The sequence below is a fragment of the Triturus cristatus genome, chromosome 4_2 (assembly GCF_964204655.1).
Source record: "Triturus cristatus chromosome 4_2, aTriCri1.1, whole genome shotgun sequence".
Taxonomy (NCBI): Eukaryota; Metazoa; Chordata; class Amphibia; order Caudata; family Salamandridae; genus Triturus; species Triturus cristatus.
The window spans coordinates 254,935,718-254,943,263 of NC_140586.1; positions in this window are offsets into that span (position 1 = coordinate 254,935,718).

Genomic DNA, 7,546 nt, shown 5'->3' on the forward strand with positions numbered 1-7,546 from the left:
ATTTAACTCCAATTGCAAAAACAACAGTTGATGGACACAATGCAGAACAATGTCATACATTCACCCCAGTACAGAGATCTGGGCCTAAATCCATCGCTTTTTTGCTCACCATGCCCTTCCAGTTTGAACCCAGCCATATGCAAATCAGTCTTGACCCTGTGCCCCATGGGAACAGTCCACCCCGAACCACCAAGCCAGGTCCTCCCTGGACTGGAACCAAGCATCCTAGGACCGGTTTTGGGGTTTCACCCCTCTTCAGCCAGGATAGCTTGATCCCAGTGGCATGGAGAGCATGGGACTCACGTCTGAGCATACCCGTCCCACTCGGGGTGACAAATGCAAAAACAACAGTTGATGGACAGAATGCAGAACAATGTCATACATTCACCCCAGTACAGAGATCTGGGCCTAAATCCATCATTTTTTTGCTCACCATGCCACTCCAGTTTGAACCCAGCCATATGCAAATCAGTCTTGACCCTGTGCCCCACGGGAACAGTCCAGACCGAACTGCCAAGCCATGTCCTCCCTGGACTGGAACCAAGCATCCTAGGACCGGTTTCGGGGTTTCACCCCTCTTCAGCCAGGATAGCTTGATCCCAGTGGCATGGAGAGCATGGGACTCACGTCTGAGCATACCTGTCCCACTCGGGGTGACAAATGCAACTCCAACACCTTCCCTATTGTTGCACACATTGGAGTTGGAATAGAAAATTAATCTATTCCAACTTCCAGCGCTCCCCCGACAGAAAGTCGGGGTGAAGTTTGGCGTTGCAACGGCATGCGATGTAATGGCATGCGTTGTTACGTCACATATCCGTCAGGGCCCCTGGGCCAGTAACCTGGGAGGAGGAGGAGGGCCCTGTGAGGGGGGTGGGTGGGTGTCAGTGAAGATGAAGAATTGCCTGGGGAGTTAGAGCCGGCTGGGGAGAGTCAGGCTTGGGAGGGGCTGGATGTTTTCGTATCCTGGAATGATGAGGTGCAGGGTCTAGACAGGGTGGGCCAGTTAGATGCATATTTGTCAAGGGGGTTTATTTTTGGAAGGACAGTTTGCCTACAGGGCAGATTAAAGGGGATGCGGGGGCTCGGGTGTGGGTAGGCCTTGGGGAAGGGGACTACAAGGGGAGTAGGTCAGGGTCTTGTGCTGGCGCCGGCTTCAGCGCTGGTCACGGCCATGTTGAAGTGGAGTGTGGAGGAGAAAGGGGTGAGGATGTCTCCACTAGGCCAGTGGAGGGCAGGGAGACAGAGGGTTGGTTTGAGGTAGGCCATAGTCAGGGTATGGAATGGAGTGTAGGCCAGTCGTTTAGTTGGAAGGGAACCAGCACATCAGACCAGACGTTTTTGTTGCAGGGCAAGGAGCAGTGCAGCATGGCAGACTCGGCAGGGCTGGGGGCGGCCCGTTGGCATCGAGGAGAAGCGAAGGTGGAGCCCAGAGTGGCACGCCTGGTAACAGCGGGGGAGCCCGTCATGGCCAGCAGACGAAGGCCCAGAATGACCTAGCTGGCCCCAACACCCAGTGAGTCCCGGTGGACCGCTGGGACATCGAGGAGGGATAAAAATGGGCAAAGGTCCCCATGGAGTACCGGCGTGTACAGTCAGCTCCACCGCAGGCAAGGAATAAAGGGTCCGGTAGGGCCTTTGGGGCAGAGTTGACTCAAGAATGGCCCCAGGTTGGGGGGCATGAGGAGCTAGATTATGATGGGGAAAGCCTTGAGGAGGGTGAATTATGGGAGGAGGAGGATCAGGAAAGGGGAGGGCAAGCTCACGTGTCGAGTAGTATGTTACAGGCACCGGCTGGGAAGCCACGGAAGTGTTGAGTCCCCCTGCAAGGGCACCGAGGACTTCTGAAATTAAAGGACCACTGGTGAGGTGGACTGCAACTGTATGTGCACCCTCCTTGGGGCCAGGAAAGGCAGAAAGAGTGCGGGAAAACCCCGTAATGGTGTCAGTGGGGATAGGGGGGAAGAGGGTTAGGGGAGGAGGGGGGACATCTGAGGAAAGGGAAGTACGTCGTTGACTAAAATAGAGAGCGGAACCAATACAGAGAAGTTGCTTGAAGAAGGGGAAAAGGAAGGAGATAAAAAAGACGGCCCAGCGGTGTGGCTTGCAACCAAACAAAATGGCCGCAGCTTAGAGGAGCTCCGAGGGAGGCGTAGGTTCCCCGAGAAATCCTGCACACCATCCGGTCATTTATCCTGCCCCAAAGACACACACAGTGAGCGGAGAGTGAGGGGCATCGATCGATCCAGCTCCTGGCCCGAAAAGATACTCAGAGCACCGAGGAGAGCGTGTAAAAGGGAGCGGCCTAGTCACGCAGCCTTAGCCGGGGACTACCTTAAGGCAGAGGCCCGCTTGAGCAGTGCGAGACCCGGCGAACAGCGAGCGGCGAGGTGGGTGACTCGGAAGGTGAACGGAACCAGGAGCGGAAAGCGCCTACCTTTGCCTGCTGCCTACGGTCATCAATCCTGCCCCTAAGACACGCACAGTATCCGGAGTGAGAGGGGCTCCCACTGAGCCTGTTTCGGGCCGGCATAGACGCTCGGTGTGCCCCGGAGAAAGCAGAAAAGGGAGCGGCCGAGTTATGCGGTCATGGCCGGGGCCCAGAGAGTGAAGCAGAGCCCACCTGGAGACGCGTGGGACCCGGCGCTGGCCTGACTCAACACTCGGCGCGCACTGGAGGAAGTGGAGAGGGGAGCGGCCCAGTCACCCGGCTGCAGCTGCGGCCTCAAATGATGCATAGGCCCGCCTGAGGTGCACAGAACCGGGGCCGAAGAGCGCCCACCATTGCGGCCTCAACTCGGTGGACGACAGCGGTGCCGGAATCCCCGTAGGTGACCTGGGGAGCTGAGCAGCGCCTGGGACAGTGCAAGAAGGACCGGTGAGCAAATTGACGGCGGATCGGGGAGAACGTTGCCCTTGGCCCCCAAAAAGCGCATTTCCCGGCACCGGCGGCAGCAGTGCCTACGCGCGACACATCGCCCAAGGCCACGAATATAGCCATGCACGGACCCACTAGCTGTGGGTGCCGAGAGTCAGAGAGCGGGCTCGCGGGGTGGAAGTGTGTCATTATAGAATAAGGGCTCCGTCTGGCAGGGGAGCAGGGAGGGGGGCTGCCGTCTGGCAGGGGGGTGGTAGAGGGGGGCTGTTTTTCATCTTTGGTTTTTCAGGTTTTTTATTATTCATTGTTGGCTAATCACCTTGAGTTAAGCATGCGAGTACACACACAGTGGACAAGGTCATTCCCGAGACAGACGAGGGACATGCTGGACACATCACAAGAGAGGACCATAAACTATGTCTACATCCACACACACCGCAAACACCACCATGAGGCCGCACATTCACAACTAGAAAATAACCACGCCCCTGCGCCCCCTTGGCGGTGATATCATGGAATGTGAATGGCCTGGGTAACAAGATAAAGAGAGGGTTAGTGTTACAACACCTCAAGAGACACGCCCCTTCAGTCATTCTTCTACAAGAAACTCACCTCGTGGGTACGGCCGTCAGGGCGCTCGACAGGTGGGGTTTCAAAATGATAGCACACTCCGAATTCACATCTGGTTCCAGTGGGGTCGGGATCCTAATCCGGAAAAGCTACCCCTTGGTGGTGACTGGGACATGGACAGATGACCAGGGTTGCTTTGCAGCTGTCTCTGGGCAGTGGGAGGGGCGCAATTTCAATTTTGTCACGGTATACATCACCCCGGCGCTACACTCACTTGCTTTCCCAGCCTTGGGGGGGTTTTTGTTGGGCTTACCCCCGGGTAACTTATAATTGGGGGCGATTTTATCACCACAATGGACGGCGAATGGGATAGGCATCCCCCAAGAGGACAGGGATCGGTTTCATCACCCCTACGAGACTTTACAGACGCACTAGGGCTGCTGGATATTTGGCGCATGCGAAACCCCACAGAACATCAATATACACACCACTCCGGCGCGCATAACAGTCTCTCCCGTATAGCTTACTTCCTCACCTCCCCTACAGGTATTGATAGAATACAGGAGGTCAAACACCTTCCCAGGGGTATATCTAATCACTCGCCACTATTGTTAACATACTCTTCATACCTCACGGGAAGGAGATGTATTTTCCCCATCCACCCAGGGTATCTGAAGGTACCTAGTGTACGGAAAGCCCTGCATAAAACCTCGGAACACTACTTTCAAGGAAACATGCAGTCAGTAACCTCCCCAATTTTCCTCTGGGAAGCCTATAAAACGGTTATGCGCGGACAAGCCATCGCAGTGATCATGGCCCACAAATGTGACATGAGACAACAGGTATCAGCACTAGAGGAAGCGGTTGCCCAGGCAGAGGGCGCACACGCCAGAGACCCCAACGACACAAACACCCATGCACTCCGCTCGCTAAACAAGCTTATAGAGAACACGTGTGGGAGGCGGCCAGGGCATGCATGGCGAAAACGCAACATACGATTTATGAAGTGGGGGACAAAGCTGGCAAATTGCTAGCATGGCTAGACAAAAAAGAGAGATCAAGCCGCTGGGTGGCACGGCTGAGATTGCCCACTGGGGAGACGGTGACGGACCCCGACGACATAGTGACGGCCTTTGCGGATCATTATGAAAAAGTGTACACTCCCGTAGCAACGACAACCATTGAGGAGAACTTAGCATTCCTAAAAGACTTACAACTTCCAAGACTGACTCCACAAGACGCACTACTACTGGAGGCTGACCTCACAGCAGAGGAGGTTGCTGCAGCCGTTAAGGGCCTCCAGTCAGGGAAGGCAGTAGGGCCAAATGGGATCCCAAAGGAGCTGTTCAAACGAGAGGCAGATACGGTGGTACCGCACCTACTTAAAATGTATAAAGCCAGTTTGCAAGAGGGAATATTGCCGCGTGACCAAAGGGTGGCGACATTGATAACGATACTCAAACCGGGCAAACCCCCCAGGAATGTGCCTCCTACTGGCCAATTTCTCTCTGAATGCGGAAGCCAAAATATTGGTGAAGGTTCTAGCGGCCCTCCTGCAGCCCCACTTGGTGACACTCATTCACCCAGACCAATCAGGTTTTATGCCCGGTAGGAACACGGCGATTAATCTTAGACGATTGCATGGCATACTGGCTAGTGGGCCTTATATCCACGAGGACACAGTCATCCTCTCCCTGGATGCTAGTATGGCCTTTGACCGAGTGGAGTGGCCATTTCTTTTTGCAGTGCTCATGCATTTTGGTTTCGGGCCCAGGTTCTGTGCCTGGGTGCAGCTGCTCTATACATGGCCTCTGGCACAGGTGGTGGTCAATGGGAGATTGTCTGGGGACTTTGCGCTGGGACGGGGGACTAGACAGGGTTGCCCTCTCTCCCCACTCCTATTCGCCCTAGTATTGGAACCTCTGGCGGCGTGGATACGAAAAGACCCTGAGATAAAAGGAATGAAGTGGACAGAGAGATGGGACGACCGTATCACTCTGTACGCAGACGATATATTACTGAACCTGACACGACCGGGGCGATCCATCGACTGCCTACTTGACATTTGCGAATCCTATGGCAGGGTCTCCGGGTATTCGATCAACTGGGCAAAATCAGTGCTCTATGTTCTACATGGGCCCCCACCACGATTGCCCAGAGCAGTGACGATACCAATCGCTGAGGAAGGATTTAAATATCTCGGTATTACTATTACGCCTAATCCTGAACAATTCATTGAGCACAATCTGCTCACACACTGATGAAGGCCATACCTAAGGGGACTGATCTACCCAAGTCCTCCCCACTTGAGGATCGTTTGCTGACGGACCACCTAGCCAAAAAGGCTATATCCCTAACATATCGTAAGCTGGTTAACCACCAGAAAGATCCCATAAGGATCCTCAAAAGGAAATGGGAGGCTGAGGTGGGGGAAATGGATGAACAGGACTGGCAGGAGGCGCTGGCGTCCCCGCAGGAGGTGGCGACCCCATCCAGAATAAAACTTGTGCAACTTAAAATACTACACAGGACATACTACACCAGACCCACACTACATAAAATAGGGAGAGCGGACACTCAGCTCTACTTGAGGGGCTGTGGCCTCCAGGGCTCCTTCTACCATACCATATGGGATTGCCACGGCATTACTCAATACTGGAGGGCGGTCATGGCAACGATCTCCCAGGTAACTGGACACGACGTCCCCACCCGAACCACGGAGATGCATGCTTAATGTGTGGGAGCCCACAGATCTTAACCATGCAGAACAAACTTGGGTAACCCTAGGTATCACATTGGAGAAGAGGAATATTGCACAATACTGGGGGCCGCCGTCGATCCCCTCCCACCTGCAGTGGTGTTGCGACCTAGACAGTGCCATGATCGCGGAAAGGGCGGTCTTTATTAACAGGGGTTGCCCCCGGAAATGGCAGCGGGTCTGGGGGAAGTGGAACACGTTTAGAGGCAACATCTGTGAACCCCCTCCCGAGGACTCAGATCCGGACTTGAGCGAATAAAACATTGGCAATATAAGCAGTGTGGGACACTGGCGTTATAGGGGGGGAGGAATCGAGGATTTATAAGAGGGTGTGTTGGACTTCAGGACTTGAATGGATATCTGCATTAAGATTAATGGTGTTGCCTTGTATGTTATGTATATAACAACTGCATCTGTCATACTATTGACTGACCTGTCTTGATGTGTACTTCCCATAAAACTTGATTAAAAAAAAAAAAAGACGGCCCCGAAAGTAAGGAGCTGAAAATTAAGAAACTCTCTTATATCGGGGTGATGAAACCTCTGGGGGCCCATTTAATGCTGACAACGAAAGAGCGCATATGGAAAGGGGAATATGTTGAAATGCTTAAACTCCTTCATAGGGATGTGAGGTCCAAGGAGGGATCAAAAGAAGAGGAATATGAGCTGGCGAAGCGGCCAAAAGTCCAGCTAACAATAAAACATTGGACGGCAGTATTTTTAATTTATGCAAGCGTATTTTGCAAAAGGTACCCAGAGCGCTTCGTAGAGTTATTTAAGTCATGGATGTTATTAGAAAGGCACAGGTCACGGGAGGGGGATACGCATGGGCACAATATGACGAGGAGTTTAGAGCAGGAATGGCTTGGGACCCTGAAACAAAATGGGGGGAGCTAGACACAGATTTATAGCAACACACGATTGGGGCGGCCAAGGGGGGCAGACGATATTTACGGCCAGCGGTCTGCCTATCGTCTGCCGGCCCTTTCAGTGGAGACCCACCCAAGGAGGGGTGGATGGCCCAGGAAAGAATCAGTCTGGAACAGGGGGTGGGAATGCTGGGACTTTAATGAAAGCCTGTATACACAGGAATTCTGCAGATTTCATCACAAGTGCTCGAAATGCGGGGGCTGACATGCACTGGTCAACTGCTTTGTGGGCAGATACCAACAGGGAGGTCAGCAATGGAATCAGTCAGGGAATAACTCAAGAGGACATCAGCAGCAGTTTTCAGGCACTAGGGGAAGTAAGGGGCCACAAGGGCCTTGGCCCAAAAGCTCATACTCCGGTTAGACTCAAGAGAATTGAAGCGGGATACGATGATCAGCACAAGTTTTGAG